This window comes from Scyliorhinus torazame, chromosome 1 (genome assembly GCF_047496885.1).
Source record: "Scyliorhinus torazame isolate Kashiwa2021f chromosome 1, sScyTor2.1, whole genome shotgun sequence".
Classification (NCBI taxonomy): Eukaryota; Metazoa; Chordata; class Chondrichthyes; order Carcharhiniformes; family Scyliorhinidae; genus Scyliorhinus; species Scyliorhinus torazame.
Genome location: NC_092707.1, coordinates 290599206 through 290622450, shown reverse-complemented (window position 1 = coordinate 290622450; position 23245 = coordinate 290599206). Strand labels below are relative to the sequence as shown.

The window sequence follows — 23245 nt, the reverse complement described above, 5'->3', positions numbered from 1 at the left end:
CTAGTCTGTCTCTAATGGTGTTGTTCAAGACAAATTCACAGTATTCAGCTCATTTCTTCAAAGTAAGGGTGGCACGGTGGCCCAGTGGTTAGCACTGCTGCCTCATGGCACCGAAGACCCGGGTATGAAACCCAGCCCCGGGTCATTGTCCATTGTTTGCACATTCTCCCCGTGTCTGTGGGTCTCACCCCCACAACGCACAAATATGTGCAGGGTAGGTGGATTGGCCACGCTAAATTGCTCCTTAATTGGAATTTTTAAAAAAGAAATTCTTCAACGTAGCTATGAACTGTGATTGATTCACCTTTTTGTTGGTTACGTTTATGGAACCTGAACCTCTCAGCAATGATCAAAGGTTTAGGTGAGAAGCAGCTCTGCAATATCTTTACAATCTCCTCATGGTTTACCGAGCCTGGTTTTTCTGGCAGCACCAGGCTTCGCAAGAGGTTGAAGGTTCCCTCTCCCATTGTACTCAGGAAAGTTGGGATTACAATATCTGCCGCAATTTTGTTCGCTTGAACAAAATAATCAAATCTTTCAGTATATGAGCTCCACCAATCGGTGTTCTCATCATACAGTCCCATGGCGCAAAAGATTCCCATCATTTGTACTATGGAAAGGGTTTCTGTTAGCACAATGTCCCACAAAATATTTAGCACTACTTTTATTTTTATAAATTTAGGTTACCCAATTAAATTTTTCCAATTAAGGGGCAATTTAGCGTGTTCAATCCATCTACCCTGCACATCTTTGGGCTGTGGGGGCGAAACCTACTCCAACACGGGGAGAATGTGCAAACTCCACACGGACAGTGACCTAGAGCCGGGATCAAACCTGGGACCTCGGCGCCCTGAGGCAGCAATGCTAACCACTGCACCACCATGCTGCCCAGCTTCTTAATCCTTTTTGGATGCCTGCGCATGGATTGATGATTTTTCTATTTCTTTTTCTCCGGCAGTCTGCCAGATGGTTCTGAACTACTCGTTGCCAATTTTCTCTGTGGCATTTTTGAAAGTTAGACTTGCAGTCAACGAAGGTACAAACAAACAAGAGCTTTATTGGAAAGGTGTTTACTCAACAGGCTGTAAAGATAGATTGCTTGGTTGTCTGCACAAATAGCCAATGGCATCATCAATACATCATGTGATCGGACTCTTAAAGTGACATTGTTCCAACCAGGAACAAACATAAATACACAAAAATCCAGAAAGTTTCAAACGATTAATCATCCACATTCACCAAATTCAACTCACTGGATTAATTGACTTTATTGACCATGAAGAAACTACCACTGGAGCACAAACTTCCCTTGTTGCATGGTTCATTATCTTTTAACCAACTTCTCATCCAGTTCCCTGCCTGTAAACTGCTGACATCTGGTTTAGCACAGTGGGCTAAACAGCTGGCTTGTAATGCAGAACAATGCCAGCAGCATGCGTTCAATTCTCGTACCGGCCTCCCCGAACAGGTGCTGGAATGTGGCGACTAGGGGCTTTTCACAGTAACTTCATTGAAGCCTACTTGTGACAATAAGCAATTAATATTATTATTATCTGAAGATATAAGAGAGTTACTGGTGTCTCTGTGTACAATTGCAATCAGCAAGTTCAGGAGGCAAATAAGAGAAGGGAAATTCCAAAAAGCTGAATTCAATCTGGAACTCACTGATTCATCTCTCTCACGTGGTCTGATCTGCTACGTGATTTAGCCTCACTCACACAGACAGAGCTACATCCAATACTAACTTCATCAAAGAAACCTTCACCCAAATGAGCAGATGTACAAGAATCTAGTGTGGGTACTGCACAACAATGGGAAGATGAACCGCTTATGACTTCTGGTTAATAAGAAGAACCAACTTCTGAGAGATTACTTCCCCTGTTTGGATATTACTGTTTTCCCAATTATAATTATTTCGAGGATCCCCTTGAGTTGTGCACCTTGTCTCAACTCAGACAGGAAACCATGTTCGTTGCAGTTGCCAATCCAGGTTCGGTTTAGTGTCATTGGTAATGTCTGAGCCAGAGCTACATTCCAAGGACCTGAGCCCATACTCCAGACTGACACTGACTGAGGGAGTACTGCACAGTCTGAGGGTCAGTACTGAGGGAACGCTACACTTTGGAGGGTTAGTGCTTAGGGAGTGCTAAACTTTCGGAGGTCAGCACTTAAAGAGCGCTGCACTGTCTGAGGGAATACTATATACTGGAGGATTAGTGCTCAGCGAGAGCTACACTATCAGAAGCCAGTATTTAAGGAGTGCTGCACTGTTGGAGGGTCATTACTGTGGGAAGACTGCACTATCACAGAGTCAGTACTGAGGGAGTGCTGCACTGTTAGAGGGTCAAGACTGAGGGTGTATTGCACTGTCGCAGGGTCAGTACTGAGCGAGTGCTGCACTGCTACATGTGGCATCATTGAAATGAGAAGAGGGCAGCACGGTGGCTCAGTGGTTAGCACTGCGGCCTCACGGCGCCGAGGTCCCAGGTTCGATCCCGGCTCTGGGTCACTGTCTGTGTGGAGTTTACACATTCTCCCTGTGTTTGCGTGGGTTTCGGCCCCACAACTCAAAAGATGTGCAAACGATTGACCACGCTAAATTGCTCCTTAATTGGAAAAAATTAATTGGGTACTCTAAATTTATAAAGAAGAAGAAATAAAATCATTGAGACGAGATATTAAACCAAGTCTTTTTGTTTGGGTGTCTGTGGAAGATTATCCAATTAAGGGGCAATTTAGCGTGGTCAATCCACCTACTCTGCACATCTTTGGGTTGTGGGGGCGAAACCCACGCAAACACGGGGAGAATGTGCAAACTCCACACTGACAGTGACCCAAAGCCGGGATCGAACCTGGGACCTCATCGCTGTGAGGCTGCAGTGCTAACCGCTGCGCCACCGTGCTGCCCTTGTTCAAAATAAAAAAAATTTAGTTCTGGGACATTCAGATGTGTTATAAAAGCAAACGTTTTTTTTCTATTGTCCAATTTTCCAGGAAGTCAGGAACAGCTGCCTGTGTGACTGACCACCATCATCCTCACTTGTAGGATATGTGCTGCTTGTGCAGAATGGCTTCCTACCCTGGGACAGTCTACATCAGGTGTATAAGCTGAATTTCATCCATTAATACAGAACATTCAGCTTGAATACACTACGGCTTGGAAATTAACAAGACATAACTACCCATACACTGTTCCGAAAAGACAGACAGGTCACAATTCTCCGGAAAGATTTCAAAGTGTGGTAGTGAGTGGGAACTGCCGTGGGCTTCCCGGCACTCATCCCAGCGAGGCCAGCAGCGCTATTCAAAGTTAATTGGTCCACTTAACGAGGCCCCATGGGCTTTTCACCGCAAATGAAGACTTGCCAGCCAATCCGCTGGCACCGCACTCACCAGTCCCCCGCTATCAAGATCGAGCTGCACTTGCTCAGCCAACCCCAGCCAACTCACAACAATGGCGCCGAGGAGACCAGTCCCAAGATTCAGGGAAGCTGACCTGGGGAGGCTCCTCGATGCCGTGGAGGCCAGGAGGGATGTCCTGTTCCCCCAAGAGTCCCGGAGGGTGAGCCATAGGGCAGCCAGCGCTGTCTGGGACAAGGTGGCGGCAGCTGTGAGTGTCGGGAGTGTGACCCGGGGGATCGACCTCCAGTGCCGAAGAAAAGTCAATACCTACACCAGGCAACACGAGTGAGTAGACACAAATGGCCCACATCCCCCCCCACCCCCCAGCCCCCGAGACCTGTCCGCCACCATGGAAGCATCCACCCCCCAACTCTCCATGCGACCCACAACCCTCCCTCCACCTGTCCCCCTCCAATTCCCCCCCCCCCAACCCTCCCTTCACATCCCTCCATCCACAATTTGAATCATCCCTGTGGCTAACGATACTCTCCCTGTGTTTCCTCAGGAAAAGCTCTCCCATTATCACTGGGAGAGGGCCCAGACTGGCGGTGGTGTGCCAGACCTAACAATCTTTGCCACCTTCCAGGAGCGAGCCCTGGAGGTGTCTAGGGTGGCAGCGGACAGAGTGGTCACCCACACGGAGGCTGGCAGATGCCACAGAGGTGAGGAACCACCGGGCTCCACAGGGGGACCTGTCAAACGTGAGTTGTTATTGCCATACTGACTGACCAATCCCTCCCACTGACCACATGTCCATTCTCCCGCAGGGCCTCCAGCCGATGGTGCCGGCCCATCCCGGGCGGCCCCATCTCCAGCCTCCCAGGAGCCCACCTCAGAGGAGAGCTCTGAGGATGCCACCGTAATAGTCACGGCATAGCTGCCATTCCCCACCCTTCACCAGCGCAGAATACGATTGAGCTGATGCTGAGCCTCTGGAACAGGGTTACCCGGAGCTGGTGGAGACGTTAGGGTGCGGCCGGGACATTCAGAGGAAGATGTCAGCGTCCCTTCAGCAGATCCATAGCCGCTTGGAGGAGTCCCAGAGGCTACGAGCATAGGAGATGGCGGCAGCAATGTGTGGGACCGAGGCCAACATTGCTAGAGAGGCGACCATAGTGGAGAGACTGGTGCACAATGTCAGCACCGTTTGTGAAGGTGTCCAAGGCATCGCGCAGTCAGTGATGGCTGACCGTCTCGGCAGAATGTCCGCCTCGAGGGCAGCATGGTGGTTCAGTGGCTAGCACTGCTGCCTCACAGCACCGAGATCCCAGGTTCGATCCCAGCTCTGGCTGACTGTCCCTGTGGAGTTTGCACATTCTCCCCGTGTTTGCGTGGGTTTCGCCCCCACAATACAAAGTTGTGCAGGGTAGGTGGATTGGCCACGCTAAATTGCCCCTTAATTAGAAAAAATGAATTGGGCGCTCTGAATTTATTTTTTAAAAAGAATGTCCGCCTCGCTGGGGGATGTCACCCAGCACCAGGCTGACTTTGATGAGGTGCTGCAGGACATGTGCCGCTCTCAGATGGGAATAGCCAAGGCGCTGCGGAATTGTCCCAGTCACAGGTGGGCATGGCTGAGGCGCTGCAGAGCATGTCCCTGTCACTGAGCAGCATTGCCAAGGGTGTTGACATGATGGTGCAGACCATGGGGAGCCTCCAGGGCTGGCAGAGCCAGATGATGCAGGGGCAGCCGGGGTTTGAACCAGCTGCCCCTCCGTCCCGAGGTGACGCCCAGGGCCGTATGGACACCGAGCAGGAGGAGGGGGTTTTGAGTTCCAACCCGGACCCGTCCCATGGAGTGGGGATGGTGGACATCAGTTCCCCTGAGTTCCACCCCTCTGATGAGGCCGCGTCTCATTGTCAGCACACGGGATAGGGCGGCAAGGCTGTGCATGTACCGTCGACAAGTGAGCCGGGGCCCTATGGCCCCAGAGGACGCTCACCAGGGGCATCGAAGGCCATGGCAGGAGGTAAGCAGCTGGCTGCCTCCACATCAGATGTGCATCCTGGGGACACACCTAGACGTAGTGGTAGTGCTAGGAAGGCCAAGTACATCGAGGGTCACTGAGGGCACCAGGGGAGGATGGAACGGGATGGGGGTGGGGCTGCAGGTTGGGTGGGTGGGGGAACGGCATAATCGGGAGAGTGGGGAATTGTATTACACATTAAACACCCTTGAGTACAACCATTATGACGCCTTTGTCACTTTCGTTCACAATGCGGGCTGATCTCCAAACACTTGGCCCATCTCTCCAGGCATCCCCCGTTCCCATATCACCCAATCACCCTCCGGCTGTGGACATGTCCGCGGAGCTGTGTCCCTTCCCCTGGGTGTTCAGATGTTGGCTGCCACGTGTGTGGTGTTGCCTCTGCAGTGTTCAGGCACAGTGTGCAGGCATCACAGTCGGATTGGGATGCTAGGCAATGACTCCCACATGCTACATGGTCCCGCCCACCCACGAGAATCCACTTGGGTTGTTTGAAGTGCGTACTTACCCATGTTTGCCAATTCCCTATTAGCAATAGCCTTTAGTCACACGGCCAGAGGCCTCGGTAGTGGGCGGGGGTTATGGGTGGCCGTTGGGGCAGACAGGCAAGGTCAAGGGTGTGGTAGTCTGTGTAGAGGTATTACGGGACCTGGTAATGCTGGAACACCATTGGTAGATATTGTATGCTTCCTATTGGTCAAGCTGTATGGTAGCTCCGCCCTGCTAGGCGGGGTATAAGAGCCCGTGCCGCCCCAGCAGCCTTCATTCTGTACCTGAGCTGCTGGGGGAAACATCTAGCTTATTAAAGCCTTCAGTTGGACTACAACCTCGCTTTAGTGGTCATTGATCATGCATCAAAGGGTTCCCCCCCAAATGGGCACACACGATGTAGGGGTCGGCATGATGGTGCCACAAGTGGTTGCCCCCTCCCAGCGCCTCCCCCCACTCTCCCAGGGCGCCCACCCCTAAGCAGGGTCCCCACCTCCAGCCGAGGGTCCTCCACCCCCCCCCCCCCCCCACCTGTCATAATATACACCAGTATATCATGGTGCAGACAAACACTGATGGACACACAGTGGGACCAATCAACATACACAACACCGCAGCCAATCACCAGTGAGAGCACACGCACTATAAAGACAGGGGGCATCAGAGTTCCCGCTCATTCGAGTAGCAGCTAGCTAGGAGCACAGAGCTCACAGCCTGCAACACAGACATTCACCATGTGCTGAGTGCATCAACTGGTTAGGACAAGGCAAAGGTCTTTAGTCAAAACTAGTATTGTATTTACCCACAGTTCAAGCATGTTTAAATAGTTAACCTTTTAATAAAATAGTGTTGCACTACTTCAAGTGTTGGTGACCTGTATGTGATCCAGAACCCCAACACATCATGATCCCAGGAGTGGTTGCATACTAGCACTTCTTAGACCTACCTGCAAGTGATCTGCCTTCCGCCAGCATTCCGTCATCCTGCAACATGGACAACATCAGCCTGCCGCCGCCGCTCCACATCGCCGGCAACCTCGGGGCCAACTGGAGGTTCGCGTCTATGTCGACGACATAATCATTTGGTCCACCAAGGAGCATATCAGTCATTTCCAGCGCGTGTTCAAACGCATACGGGAGCAGGGCCTACGCCTCAACAGAGCCAAATGCTCCTTCGGCCAGACGGAACTCAAGTTCCTAGGGGACCACATCTCCCAGTTGGGTGTGTGGCCGGATGCGGATAAGGTGGCTGCCATCACGGGGCAGCACGGTAGCATTGTGGATAGCACAATTGCTTCACAGCTCCAGGGTTCCAGGTTTGATTCCGGCTTGGGTCACTGTCTGTGCGGAGTCTGCACATCCTCCCCATGTGTGCGTGGGTTTCCTCCGGGTGCTCCGGTTTCCTCCCACAGTCCAAAGATGTGCAGGTTAGTTGGATTGGCCATGAATAATTGCCCTTAGGCTCCAAAGTTGCCCTTAGTGTTGGGTGGGGTTACTGGGTTATGGGGATAGGGTGGAGGTGTTGACCTTGGGTAGGGTGCTCTTTCCAAGAGCCGGTGCAGACTCGATGGGCCGAATGGCCTCCTTCTGCACTGTAAATTTAAAAAATCACAGCCATGAAAAAGCCAGAGGCCAAGAAGGCGGTCCTTCGATTTCTGGGCATGGTCAACTTCCTAGGGAAGTTCATCCCTAACCTCGCCCCGCATACCACAGCTCTCAGGAACCTGGTCAGGAAGACGACAGACATCCAATGGCTTCCAGCCCACGAGCGCGAATGGAGAGAACTTAAAACCAAACTTACCACGGCCCCGGTATTGGCTTTTTTTGATCCAGCGAAAGAGCCAAAAATTTCGACCGATGCCAGCCAATCTGGCATTGGGGCAGTGCTCCTGCAACACGATGAGGCCTCATCATGGGCCCCCGTTGCATATGCGTCACGCGCCATGACCCCCATGGAACAGCGCTACGCGCAGATAGAAAAGGAGTGCCTGGGCCTTTTGACCGGTGTCGTTAAGTATCATAATTATGTGTACGGCCTTCCCCAATTCATCGTCGAGACCGACCATCGCCCGCTGGTCAATATAATACAAAAAGACTTGAACGACATGACGCCTCGTCTCCAGCGCATTCTGCTCAAACTCCGGCGATACGACTTCCAGCTCGTATACACCCCGGGCAAAGACCTGATCATAGCCGACGTTCTGTCCAGGGCAGTCAACACCCCGTGTGACCCAGCGGGATTCGTCTGCCGGGTTGTCGCCCATGTGGCCTTCGTGGCCTCCAATCTACCGGCCACTAATGAACGCCTCGTCCAAATTTGCCGCGAGACTGCGGCTGACCCCCTGCTACAGTGTGTCATGCGCCACCTAACAGACGGGTGGCTCAGGGGCCAATGCCCGCAGTTCTACAACATCAGAGACGATCTGGCGGTAGTCGATGGTGTCCTCCTGAAGCTGGACTGCATTGTGATCCCGCACAGCATGCGCCAGCTTGTCTTGGTACAGCTACACGAGGGCCATCTTGGCGTGGAGAAGTGCCGCCGACGGGCCCGAGAGGCAGTGTACTGGCCTGGCATCAATGACGGCATCGCCAACACAGTGCTCAACTGCCCCACCTGTCAGCGGTTCCAGACGGCCCAACCACGTGAGACCCTACAGCCCCATGAGTTGGTCACGTCCCCTTGGTCCAAGGTCAGCATCGACCTGTTCCACACGCTGGGCAGGGTCTATGTTCTGATTGTAGACTATTTTTCAAACTACCCGGAGGTGGTACGTTTGCACGACATCACATCGTCTGCAGTCATCCGTACCTGTAAGGACACCTTTGCTCGTCACGGCATCCCACTCACTGTGATGTCGCACAATGGCCCCTGCTTCGCAAACTAGGAATGGTCCAACTTTGCCAGGAGGTACAACTTTGTGCATGTGACATCCAGTCCCCTGTACCCCCAATCAAATGGCAAGGCGGAGAAGGGCGTCCACATAGTCAAACTGCTCCTTGGCAAGGCTGCCGATGCGGGATCCGACTTCTACCTCACCCTGCTGGCCTATCGCTCAGCCCCACTGGCCAGTCGCCAGCCCAGCTGCTCATGGGTCACACCCTGAGGATGAAGGTGCCATCCATTCACGTCCCAGACCTCAACCACGTTCCTGTCCTTCAACGAATGCAACTGTCTCGTGCACAGCACAAGGCGGCTCATGACTCCCGTGCAGCTGATCTCCCTGCTCTGGCTCCAGATGACAACGTCCGCATCCATCTTCCGGATGGTGGCTGGTCTGCAACTGCTGTGGTTCTTCGGCAGGTGGCTCCCCGCTCGTTCCTGGTTTGTCTACCGGATGGTTCCATTCTGCGCCGTAATCGACGTGCCCTTCGTCTCGTTCCGCGCTCGCTACGTGATCCTCCGCCAGTGCCACGCCCTCCTGTTGTCCCTGACCTGGACTATGCGGAGATTCCGGTTACTCTGCATCCTCCTCACTCTGACGCAGTCCAGCCCGCTCCTCAGCCGGTGGCTCCACCCTTGAGGCGGTCAACCAGAATTCGTCGCCCACCTCAGAGACTTAATTTGTGAACTTTGTGCACTAATGGACTCTCTGGTCTGTTCTGTTCTTCTGTTTAATCGTTCAAGTGGTTTGTATATAGTGTTCATCTCATTATTTGTGTGACACATTGTTTTTTCTGCACCAGGCACCTTCCCATGTAAATAGCTTAGTTTTATGTACATAGTCCTGTAAATATTTCGCACACACGTAGTCAGGAACATTCACCACACACTATTTATTGTCACGCAGGCACATTTTTGTATATAAAAGGGGGGATGTCATAATATGCACCAGTATATCATGGTGCAGACACACAATGGGACCAATCAACATACACAACACCGCAGCCAATCACCAGTGAGAGCACATGGACCATAAAGACAGGGGGCATCAGAGTTCCCGCTCATTCGAGTAGCAGCTAGCTAGGAGCACAGAGCTCACAGCCTGCAACACAGACATTCACCATGTGCTGAGTGCATCAACTGGTTAGGACAAGGCAAAGGTCTTTAGTTAAAGCTAGTATCGTATTTACCCACAGTTCAAGTATGTTTAAATAGTTAACCTTTTAATAAAATAGTGTTGCACTACTTCACGTGTTGGTGACCTGTATGTGATCCAGAACACCCAACACATCACCACCAAGCACAGGGGCAGCAAGCCCAGTGCTCCCGGGCTCTTTGCCTGTGAGCAAAGAGGGCCACTCAGCTCCTCGGCTCCCCACAGAAGCCCTTCCGGCAGGTTCACCTTTTAAAAAATAAGTACTAATTGGCGCCAGCGTGACCAATGAAAGACAGGATGCCGTTGGATATGGGGTGGCTCCGGTTAATTGTATGGAAAATGGGGCTTAAGTGGTGATAATTGGTTCCTCGCCACGCTGCGGCGAGATCCCGATTTCGCCTATGGGAGTGGGCCGGTTACATCATAAACTGTTTGTCGCCTGGCGCTGTTCTCACTTTTGGCCTCTCCTGCTATTCACTGGCCTCGCTTTGCTTGAGCGAGAGCGCAATGAGGGCGGAGAATCGCATCCACAGAATCTCTTTAAATATTCATCTGGGGACAGGACATTAAAGAATTTCTACATAAACATCAAGTTACTATAGGAATCAATCAAACTACTGGATCTTTGATTAATGGGAAAACAATCAACTCTAAGTCACACATCAGGCTGACTTAGATATTACCAGCATTCTATTCTCAACACTGTATAAATCTCCTGAAATTCCTATTCTGGGAGCACCATCAACACACAGACAGCAGCAGTTCATAAAAAGGCTGACATCAACGTCTCAGGGCGACAGGTTTGGGCAAGAAATGCCACTTGTTATCCCACGCAGAACAGACAGTATCCTCCTGCCTCAATCAAAATGTTTAACAATCCACAACTGGGGATTGTGAAAGGTGTCAGTGTTTTCTTGCAGATTTCAAAGTTTGTGCACATTCAATCTATTTAATTGAGCAACTGAGGTTATGCTCACAAAAGCTGACTCTCTGAGGCAGCACGATTGCGCAGTGGCTAGCACTGCGGCCTCACGGCGCCGAGGTCCCAGGTTTGATTCCGGCTCTGGGTCACTGTCCGTGTGGAGTTTGCACATTCTCCCCATGTTTGCTTGGGTTTCGCCCCCACAACCCAAAGATGTGCAGGCTAGGTGGATTGGCCACACTAAATTGCCCCTTAATTGGAAAAAATGAATTGGGTACTCTAAAAAATTTTTTTTAAAAGCTGACTGTCTGGATGAGATGCACATCGCAACTGTTAGACTCCTATAAGCTTCTTAGTCTGGTCCACTGCGACATATTTTATGCTTCAACTTTTTGCAGTAAAGTTAACCAAATTTTGTTTTGTTTTAAAAGCCTTTTCATCGCACCGACTACCAGCCACCAGCTAAACTTAGAGTCTATTTCTAAAGTGAAACAGAATACTAAAGAACATATTTTCTCAATGTTAGCCACAGCTGTTTTTAGAACAGGAAATGTTGGTCACTCACCAAGACAACCCTCAGAAATAGTCCCGCTCGTGGAATGAGAAAGCAAGCAGAGTTCTCGGAACAGGCTGAGCTGCGTTGTGCAGATGGGGCTTCAAGCCCTTCGTACCTGCTTCCTTCTTAGAATTTGTTAAAAGCGAGGATCTGTTTACGGTTCAGAATCTTCCAGGCACTTTTCACACAGTGGAGGTGCAAACCAGCCGAGAGAATGATGCCAGGCCCTGTACCTCTGGTGTGACAACTGCAGCCCCTTTGTATTTGGAGTGCTACGTTGAGGCTGACAATACGGCTGGCAGTGGTCTTACACTCCCCGTTGAACTAATGCAGGCTGGCAATCAGCACCCAGTCACAGTGTAGCCCAGAGTCAGACTGCTAAGCCCAGTACAGGAGGTGGTCTTATTATACCACGTGACTACAACATCATTCTGGGAACTGACACTGAGATAAAGAAATAGTTTCCTCTCCTGTGGGCAAGTACGGTTAATTACTGAGTATGCACAGTCATATGGCAGGGGAGAGGGAGGCGGCATGTAGAACCCCTAGCCACAGACAAACCGCAATCATTCAAAATTTCCCCTCTACAGTACATCAAATGTAAATACAGACCTCATTGTTGACTTAGTTGTTCCGTAATTGTGTTTCCCATGGTATCATTTAAATAACGAATTCACAACAGAATGCCGTTTGTCGTTTGTGACTTGGGGGTTCCTAGTCCCTGGTGCCAATTACTCTGTAAACCACAGAGGTACAAAAATGTCCAATGAGGGAACCTGTCACATCTCATTATTGCCGTAATTTACTCCTCCTACAACCCTCTGAGATAGCTATGTTCCTATAATTTGGGTTTCTTGAGCATCCCAATTTTTAAAATGTATTTATTTATTGAGGTTTTACATTATTACAAACAACACAACAAGCCCAGCAGACATGGTCTGCTTGGGGGGTGGGGGGGGGGGGGGGCGGGCATGCGCACAGCTGACGACCTGTACCGGTTGCGCCATACAACATGGCGCTGGCCCTCCGGAAACCCAACCCACCAACCACAGCCCAACCCCGGCCAACCCCTGGCCACCCCCCACCAGACCTAGCAGAAGCCTCCCCAGCCAGTGGCACGGATCCCGACCAAGTGTGGCGGCGCTGGACACTGTCCGCAGCAGGCATGCTGAATTCCCACAAGGTCGGGACCACACGTGTCCCACGGCGTCGGGACCTCGGCCCATCGGGGGTGGAGCACCATGGGGGGGGGCGGCTGATGACGCACCAATGGCAGTGAAACGGCGCACGTCATGATGATGACATTTTAGAAAGGGGGGAGCATGGCAGACCGGCACCAACTCCGATTTCGGCATCGGAATCCATTCTCTGCCCGATCACCGATCACGATTTCGGCGTTGGGCTACGGAGAATCCCACCCAGAATCTCCCTCAACTCCAGCAGCACCAGAGGCACCAATGACACGCTGCAATCTCCTCTACTGGATACTAGACCTATTTGCACCACTGCATGAACCGACCACAGATTCTTTATACTCACCCCTTAGAAAAAACAAAGAAAATTTGCCAGAACCCCAGATCTAAAAGGGTTACATATATATCACACAATGCAACATAATGTGGCACCAGTCCCAGTACAGAACCAACAACATTTCATACATTTATACAGAGAGGATCAGCTGCTCTCTATTTGGATAGTATTCCATGGAATCCCTACAGTGCAGAAGGAGGCCATTCGGCCCATCGAGTCTACACTGACCTTCTGAAAGAGCACACTACCTAGGCCCACTCCAGCGCCCTATCCCCATGACCCCACGTAACCTGCACATCCCTGGGCATTTAAGGGGCAATTTTTTTTATGATCAAAGAGAAAAAAAACCTGCTTAATCAAATAAGAATTATCCCGACCACAAGGGAAACAGGATATCTACCGAAGTACAGAACTTGGTTCAACCCCAGGTCCCTGTGCACAGAAGAGTCCTCTCAGGATGTCCCTAGTAAGTGCCTTCCAAGCTCCAGGGAGCAACAGGACACCAACCACAGCACTGGACCTGGCCAAGCCCAATACTCTGCGACACACAAAATTTAGTGCTCCCAAGACCTGAAGCACACCCAAAATCCCAGGGCACTGCACCTCCCCCATGGTTACTAAAAAAATAATTCCGCCAGCCCTACCCGGGGAGACCCCATCACCAAAGAGAAGAAGAATTGTCAAGGCGCCCAAACATTAGGTGCCCTGGAAGGAGGGGCCGACTCCATCCTTCCAGGTACAATAAGGGAACCAACCCCCTGTGGACCACCGAACCAAACCAGAATTTAGAACAGCATGCCGGTCATCCAGATGAAGAGGGGGGGGGGGGCTATCCTCACTCTCAGTGAGAACTCAACTAACCACCCAACTCCACAGCGTGACTCCACTCAGCTTCACTACCAATAGGATAAGGGGTGTCCAAAAAACACTCCCTTCCCATAACCGCAAAGATAACAGCACATAAAAAAATAAAGGAGTTAAACTGTGCACAGACATTCACATAATCGACTTAATATGGGTTTTGCTAGAATAGGATGACAGGCGACTCTGGCCCTCGTGCTCACACTTTGCACATCCTTTCAGGAGACAAGACAACAACAAATAGTCAACAGTATAATCACAAGGGAGTAACATCCAGGATTATTGAAGAGCTGCAGACTAATAACACCATCGATGTTGCTTGAAAAGGCCAAAGCCATGATTGGATCATCGAACACGTCTCAGCATTTCTTGCAGATTCCAATGAACGAAGTACCTTCATGTTACAGGATAAGATAAGGTCAGCAGGAGGGGTGCCCAACCGACCACAGGCCTCGAAGACCAGATACGTCGTGCTCAATTGAATCTGATACGTTTGCCTCCAAATCAGGATTACTAAAGCTTAACAGCCAATCTTTAAACTCAGTAGATCAGTGTTTTTCAAACTTTTTTGCCCAGGAACCATTTTTACCAACTGGCCATCGCGAAGGTCAGGCGCCCGAACTTCATGACCCATCATTTTCACTTACCTTTAATGTGACAGGTGAGCCTGCTTGGTCCTCACGATCTCAATGGCTTTGTTATTCAATGTTACATTTCTACAAATTACTTCAGCTGTTGATTTAAGATCTCACTGCATCCGTCGAAAAAAATCATGAGGTTTGTCCTCGAACTCACCATATTTAGTCTTCAAATGCCTTTGATGTTTTGAAGGTTTTAATCTTTCATTTGCCAGTACTTCCCTGCATATAACACACATGGGCTTTGCATCCTGATTTGCAAGAAATCATCTTTATGCTGCTTTGTTCCTGTTTTCAGCATCTTCTTCATGGGTTGTTCACCACAGGCCCTGGAGTTCACACCGGCACTGCTGGCAGCTACAAAATGGAGGAATCTCTCTTGTGCCCAGAGTACATGACTTGCTCTCTGCCGCCACTTCTGGAGAGAAGACTCCATCAATTTTTTTAAAGTACCTGCTCCTGAGTCGGCACACTGACATCAGGAGGAGGTAGGCTGCCTCGCTGGGCTCCAGGCCTGCGCACTGCGGAGGGGGCACACATGCACGGGATGGCCGGCATTCTGAAAGCTAGTCTTTGCCGGCATTTTTTAAAGCCAGTCACAGCCGGTCCCGCAATTGGCAACGCTGAGACTGATGGCCCCGCAGCCCTCCCAACACCCGCCCATGACGCACCCGCAGGTCGCAACCCTGACTTTGAAAATGACTGCAATAGATACCTCGCCTTTCACTTCCCACCAGAAACGGGACACATGGACACTCCTTGCTTCCCATAGAGATCATAGAAAATAGGAGCAAGGAGCCCTTTGGCCCTTTGAGTCTGTTCTGCCATTTATTACGATAATGGCTGATCATCCAACTCACTAGCCTGTTCCCAACCTTCACCCCGTATCTTTTGATCCCTTTTGTCCTGAGAGCTACGTCTAACTGCTTCTTGAGAACAAGATACCATTATCTAATCCTGTGGCAGTCAAGATTGAGGTCACGTCCATGCAGCCACTGGGTGTAACCCTGCAACAACAGTGGTCAATGATCTTGTATCTGGAGCCCTGAAACATTATTTTTTTAAAAAATTTAGAGTACCCAATTCATTTTGTCCAGTTACGAATGTGCAGTTAAAGCGTATGGAGGCGGCTTCATGCACGGGCACCAGTCTGGGGGCGTTGATAACTGCGCCTCTGCCGTTCCTGCCGGCACGGTACTCCACCAGCCCCATGGTAGCGGTGGCAGCCCTGAGAGTCTGGGGGCAATGGAGGAGACATGTGGGAGCAGATGGAGCATCGGTCTGGGCCCCAATCTGTAATAATCACTGGTTTGCCCCGGGAAGTATGGATGGGGGGTTCCGGATATGGCGGAGAGCAGGGATTGAGAGGATGGGGGATATGTTTATAGAGGGAAGCTTTCCGAGTATGAGGGCGCTGGAGGAGAAGTTTGGGTTGGCGAGGGTAAACAAATTCAGGTACCTGCAGGTGCGGGACTCCCTACGTAGACAGGTGTCAACCTTCCCGCTCCTACCACCAGGGGGATTCAGGACAGGGTAGTTTCCAGAGGGTGGGTAGGAGAAGGGAGCATCTCTGACATTTACAAGGAACTTATGGGGTCAGAAGAGACGCAGACCGAGGAGCTGAAGCGCAAGTGGGAGGAGGAGCTGGGAGGAGAGATAGAGGATGGTTTATGGGCGGACGCGTTGAGTAGAGTCAACGCATCCACAACATGTGCCAGGCTCAGCCTGATGCAATCCAAGGTCGTTCACCGGGCTCACATGACAGTGGCCCGGATGAACAGATTCTTTGGGGTGGTAGACAGGTGTGCAAAGTGTGCGGGAGGACCAGCGAACCATGTCCACATGTTCTGGACATGTCCAAAGCTTAGGGGATTTTGGCAGGGGTTTGCAAGTGTTAAAAACAAGGGTGGCACCGAGTCCAGAGGTTGCGATTTTCAGGGTGTCGGACGATCCGGGAATCCAGGATGAGAAAGAGGCAGGCGTTCTGGCCTTTGCTTCCCTGGTAGCCCGAAGACGGATACTATTAGCATGGAGGGGCTAAAAGCCCCCGAAGTCGGAGACCTGGCTATCGGACATGGCTAGCTTTCTCTGTTTGGAGAAAATCAAGTTCGGCTTGAGAGGTCACTGTTAGGGTTCGCCCAGAGGTGGCAATCGTTCGTCAACTTCTTCGCAGAGAATTAATCTTCAGCAGATTAGGTGGTTAGTTTAGCTTAGAGTAGGGGGTTAATAAAGGTGGGACCTGTAAGGGAGGGAGACGGCTTTTGCACTATGTTTATAGATTCATGTACATTGTTTATTTTGTTGTTGTAATACCAAAAATACTTCAATAAAATGTTTATGAAAAAAAAAGAATGTGCAGTTAAGAAGGGGGAGAATGTGCAAACTCCATACGGACAGTGACCCAGAGCCAGGATCGAACCTGGGACCTGGGCGCCATGAGGCAGCTGTGCTAACCACTGTGCCACCGTGATGCCCCTGGAGCCCTGAAACATTTTAAAAAAAAATTTAGATTACCCAATAATTTTTTCCAATTAAGGGGCAATTTAGCATGGCCAATCCACCTACTCTGCACATTTTTGGGTTGTGGGGGCGAAACCCACGCAGACACGGGGAGAATGTGCAAACTCCACATGGACAGTGATCCAGAGCCGGGATTGAACCTGGGACCTCTGCGCCGTGAGGCAGCAGTGCTAACCACTAGGCCACCGTGCTGCCCTAGGAGCCCTGAAATATAATGAGCAAATGGATAACTACAGCAGGAAAGACAAGTGCCCCATTTTTATAACACATTTCTGGAACTGTGGCAGCAGGGGACACACACTCGGCTTCCCCTTAGAATAATAGATGAGTCCTTAAAGATATAGGGGATGGATGGAGGTGAGTGTAGATTAACACTTTGGGGGGCACATCATCAACATCCTAGCCCATGAAATATCAATGCAGACTGTTGGCCACTGGGCTTTGGTTGGTTTGTCAAAATGCTTCAATTATATCCAAAATAATTTAATATCATATTCTCCAAATGTAGCTTTCATCAACTGGTTACAAATCCGATGCAGAATGTAGGCCACCTCCCTGATGGTTTTGGAGAGTAGACATTAAAATGGATTGAAAATAAGATTGAAGATGTTTTACACAATGAAGCAGTACTCAGCAAATGTCTAATTCTTGTTAGTCAGATCACCTATGCTGATAGTGAGGCTCAGGGGGTAATTCAATGTGTAGGGCTGGATAAATGTCCTGCCAGCTGTAAATCAGAGTGATGTCTTGTCCAATACACATTGAGTTGAGATGAGAACAATGCAAGTGGGGGCTGTAGAATCTGTCACATTATCCGTTGTCAATTGGTACGGGACGTTTTGCAGGATTGCAAGAGAGTAAGGGCATAAAGATTTGAAGAAAAGGTGAAGGCTATTACAGTCAAAAACATTCTGCTTCAGATCATTGTCTAATCAGTCCATGTTGGATAGTGTGTGTGTAAGGATATAGCATAGAACTGGCTGTTGAATTTAAACTTTTTGTTTTATAAATTTAGTGTACCCTATTAATTTTTTCCCAATTAAGGGACAATTAAGCGTGGCCAATCCACCTACCCTGCACATCTTTGGGTTTGTCGTATTAGGTACACTGGTCTAACACTGGCTGCAACTGGATGCAGCTTAGATCAGAAAGATACTCCAGACCTTGAAGTTAGTTCAATCAGGTTTATTGAACTAATAGCACAGTTAGCACAGTTCTCTGTGAGTTCGAATCTCTGCTAACTTAAGTGTGGTTACTCTGTCTGACTGATGTCGTTGAATAACATTGAAGCACCAGGTTTAGGTTTTTGCAGGCATGCGCGCCCAGTAGGGATGCCCTGTCCAGCTTGACAATTTCAAACATTAGCCGTGCATAGTCTGGTTCAGTCAGACAGAGTAACCACACTTAAGTTGGAAAGAGGCGGAGTGTGATTGCCTCATGTCCTGCCTGCTTATTGGTCATGTCCTGTTCTCTGTGTCCATTAGCTGCTTGTCTGTACATCATTATGTGTGTGCCTGCATATCATAACAGCAGTGCTAACCACTGCACCACCGTGCTGCCCTTGCTGAATTTAAACTTAAGGTGCAAGCAACTAAAGGAGGCACATCCTCCAGATGAAGGATTTATCTATTGTGAAAGTTTGAGCAGGTTGGGCCTATATGCATTGGAGTTTAGAAGAATGAGATGATCTTATTGAAAGATACAAGATCCTGAAGGGACTGGATTGGCTCGAAACCAAAGGATGTTTCCTCTTGTGGGGAAACTAGAACTAGGGAAGTGTTTAAGAATAAGAGATCTCCCTTGTAAGATAGAGATGAGATATTTTCTCTCTCAGTCATTAGTCTATGGAATTTTCTCCTCAGATGCAATGGGGGCTGGATCATTGAATTTATTCAAGTCAGAGTTAGATAGATTTTTGACCGACAAGGGAGTCAAGGGTTATGGTGGTTGAAGGAAAGTGGAGTTAAGACCACAATCAGGTGAGCCACAATCGTATCAAATGTGAAATAGGCTGAAAGGGCTGAATTATCTTCCCCTGTTCCTAAATCCTGGGCAGTCGAATAGCCTGCCATTGCTCCCTATCCATGGGCAGTTTTGTGAGGTACAGGAATACATCTTAACTATTCCCTGAGGAGTCTTGTTGGTCTCTGCCTGGAGCTAGAGAAGAAGAATCTCAGCAGACTTTCCGGTCTAGATGGTTCACTGACTGAAGTTGGCCTTGATAGCATTTCACTGCTATGAAATGCGAATTGTCTCTTTCCTTTCTGTCTGTGGAAGAGTGGCTGTGCTGTGTTCCACCCATGCCTCTCTTTTCCTGCACCCACACATGCATTGCCAGTAAAGTGAGTGAGCTCCACTTCGGGGCTGACAACACTGGGGGCGTGAGGAAAGAGGAATAATTAAAACCACATCATTTTCCACCAGTTTGAGTCCTCAAGGCACAGAATGAATCCGCATATTTTCTATCTTTGAAAATAGAACACAAAATACTCTCCCACCAAGGAGGGTGTAACAATATAACTTTTCCAAAATGCAGTCACAAACCCTGATCAGTCAGAGAGAATGCACACTCGCCTGTTCTCAGTGACACATTAAGTATCTTAGCAACTGAAGCAAACAAGCAGGGGCCAGACCCAGGGGTTGAGTTACAGTCACAACAACAGTCCCAATTACAGGCAGTCAGGTGTTTTCATCGGGAACCAATGGGAAGTGCTGTGGGGAGATTGTCTGGCGAGAATGATAAGACTCTAGAGGAAGTAAAACAAGTGCTAATCTTTGGGGAGATCACATACTGTGTGGTCTGAATGAATAAAGCAGTTACTTTATGTTGGCTTAAAGCAGGTGGGTTAGACCAGATCCAGGTGGGGAAATGAGAGGTCAACCACTTTGCATCTGAAAAGACTAGTTGAATTATTTCAATAGTGAGATATTCGGGTTGTGGAGCAGCAAAGATTTGAGTCGGACTAGAGTCATAGGGCTCGATTTAATGGTCTCGTCGCCCCGACTTGGTGACATGACGAGGCTGTTGAATCTCGCAAGATTCGCAAAGCTCTAAATGCCTCGTGAGATTTAGTGAAATCCCGCAGGATGTCGCAATCTGGATCTCGCCCTCATTGGGCAAGATCCAGATTAACATATTTACGTGAGCCCTTAAGCTCAATTAAATACATCTGTGCGGTATTCTCCTGGGGCCCAGGAACTAACGGCCATTCCTGGGAAACCTCGCCATGGCGCAGTTTAACACTGGTTTCCACAATCGTGGACCAGGCGTAACGGCACCAGCGAGGGTCTCCCAGGTCATTAGAGACCCCTGAGCATGGTTAGTACTGCTGCCGAGGACCCAGGTTTGATACTGGGCAGGGTGGTCCTCTCACACTCCCGCTGACAGCCGGGCAACTCGGCACTGCCAGCCTGGCACCTTGGCACTGCCAGGGTGCCCAGGTGGCATTGCCAGGCTGACAAGGGATCTGTTAGGGTGTCAGGCTGGCAACGCCAAGGAGCCCAGGTGCCAGGTTGCCCTTGCCAGATATCAGCAACGGAGGTGCTTTGCCCTTAAGAGGTGGGGTGAGGGGGGTCTTGAGGATCCCGTAACAGGTACGTTGGGTGTAGTGGGGGGCGGGGGGGCGGTCTAGAGGCCACGGTGGGGTGGCTGAGGGGAATCGAAAGGTTGGGGCGGCATTTAAAAATAGCGCCACGATCTGGAAATACTCTTCCTGCACTAGCGAGCTGAACTCGTCAGTGCAGGAAATTATTAAGTGCGGCCTCGGCGGGGCCAAAAAAACAGCAGAGTGCCGATAAATAGCGGTGCCATTCTCAGTGCTGCAGGTACCGAGAAACACCCCACTAAATGCACCCAAAGAGGGACCCCGTTAAAGTGCGGCAATAGAGATTTACAGCACGGAAAGAGGCCCTTCGGCCCATCGTGTCCCTGCCAGCCATCAAGCACCCATCCATTCTAATCCCATTTTCCAGCACTTGGTCGGTAGCCTTGTATGCTATGACATTTCAAGTGCTCATGTAAATGCTTCTTAAATGTTGTGAGAGTTCCCGCCTCTACCACCCTTTCAGGCATGGTGAATTCCTGATTCCCACCACCCACTGGATGAAAAAGGTTTTCCTCACATCTCCTATAAACCTCCTGCCCCTTACCTTAAATCTTTGCCCCCTGGTTATTGACCCTTTCAGTAAGGGGAAAGATTTCCTCCCATCTATCCTATCTATGCCCCTCATAATTTTCTACACCTTAATCAAGTTCCCCCCTCAGACTTCTCTGCTCCAAGGAAACCAACCTCAGCCGAACCAGCCTCTCTCGATAGCTGAAACTCTCAATCCCAGGCAACATCCTGGTGAATTTCCTCTGCATCGTCTCTGGTGCAATCACTTCCTTCCCATAGTGTGGTGACCTGAACTGCACACAATACTCCAGCTGTGGCCTAACCAGCATTTTATACAGCTCCATCATAACTTCCCTGCTCTCATATTCCAAGCCTCGGCTAACAAAGCCAAGTATCACAAATTACTTATGAACCACCTTATCTACCTGTCCTGTTGTCTTCAAGGATCTTTTGAAAAGTACCCCAAAGTGTCTCTGGTCCAGGCATTGTCAAACTCGGGGGTGTGACCTGCGGGTGGGTTGCGGGCGGGTGTCCGGAGGGTCGTGGAGCCGTCCGCCGTGGCGCTCCCGATCGTGCAAATCTGCGCGCAACAGCCGCAGCAGCAGGCTGTTAATAACGGCGGTTGCAAGCGGCCTTCAAAATGGCCGCGAACATGTAAATAAAAGCGGCCGCACTGCGCATGCATGCCCGATCATCAGTGCGCATGTGCAAAATTATTTTTTTTAAACGGTCGCAGCTTTTTGTTTTACAAGTTCGGGGGGGATTTTATTCATTTATTTTATTAATTTAATTTATTTTTTCATTTATTTTATTCATTTTTTTTAAACAAGTTTGGGGGGGTTTATTTGATAAAATTTAACAGGAAAAAAATGCAGAACTTTGGACAGATGGAGATTCCATACTTTCTGACACCGGGAGGCTTCACCTTCACCCAACAGGTTCCATTGGAGGAGCGTGTACGAGGGCCAAAGGGACCCAAAACCATTTCCTCCATTTTTGTCAGCAGGAAACAAGGCAAGAGAAAATGGTGGGTCGCGAAGGTCGGCCGGCGTGGGTTGCGATGGTCGGCCGGGTAGGGTCCCGAATGTTGACCGGTTGGTAAAAATGGGTCCTTACAAAAAAGGTTTGACAAACACTGCTCTGGTCCACTGTACTTCCCTGGGTCCTACCATTCATTGTATATTCTCTTGCTGGTTAGTCCTCCCAAAATGCATTACCTCAGACACTTCAGGGTTAAATTCCATTTGCCAATGTTCTGCATTTCTAACAAGCCAATCTATATCATCCTATAATCTAAGGCTTTCCTCCTTAATATTTACCACACCACCAATTTGTGTGTCATCTGTAAACTTACTGATCATACCTCCTACATTCATATCCAGATGATAATGTACACTACAAACAGCAGGGGACCCAACACCGATCTCTCAGAATACCACTGGACACAGGCTCCCAGTCACAAAAACAACCTTTGATCATTACCCTCTGCCTCCTACCACTAAGCCAATTTTGGATCCAATTTGTCAAATTGCCCTGGATCCCATGGGCTCTTACCTTCTTGACCAGTCTCCCATGCGAGACCTTGTCAAATGCTTTATTGAAGTCCATGTAGACTACATCAACTACACTACCCACATATATGCACCACATCACCTCCTCGAAAAAGTCAATCAAATTTGTAAGACATGATCTCCCTTTGACAAAGTCATGCTGACTATCTTGATTAATCTTGCCTCCCCAAGCGGAGATTAATTCTGTCACTCAGAATGTTTTTCAATAGTTTCCTATCACTGAAGTTAGATTCATTGGCCTGTAATTTCTTGGTTTTTCCCTACTTCCCTTCTTGAATAATGATACCACATTATAAGGTCATAAGTTCATAAGATATAGGAGCAGAATTAGGCCATTCAGCCCATCGAGTCTGCTCTGCCATTCTATCATGGCTGATATGTTCCTCATCTGCTACCTATAATGTTACAGACCAAGAGCTGGATTGCAAAATCAGCCAGAGCATCGCCTCCTTAGAACACATGACCTAGGAGCGGGAGTAGGCAATTTAGCCTCCCGAGCCTAACACCATCAATGTGATCATGGCTTATCCCATCCTGGCCTCAACTCCTTAATCCTGCCTGTTCTCCATTACCCTTCAACCCATTACCAATTAAAAAGCTGTCTAACTCCTCCTTAC

At 49.5% G+C, this 23245-nt stretch overlaps 1 protein-coding gene and 1 long non-coding RNA gene across 3 annotated transcripts in view; one reads left to right on the top strand and one right to left on the bottom strand.

Annotated features, from left to right (window-relative positions):
- stx11a (syntaxin 11a) overlaps positions 1-23245 on the bottom strand; it is a 55015-nt gene that overhangs the window by 8136 nt on the left and 23634 nt on the right. Inside the window, exon 1 of one of the 2 annotated variants that reach the window (XM_072507438.1) lies at positions 11403-11703. The exons of the other annotated variant lie outside the window; for it this stretch is intronic. The gene's annotated coding sequence lies outside the window, so the exon portion shown is untranslated. Of the gene's footprint in view, positions 1-11402; positions 11704-23245 lie in introns of those variants that run through there. 2 annotated transcript variants of the gene reach the window in all.
- LOC140422431 (uncharacterized) overlaps positions 1-23245 on the top strand; it is a 98836-nt gene that overhangs the window by 52559 nt on the left and 23032 nt on the right. The window lies entirely within an intron of this gene.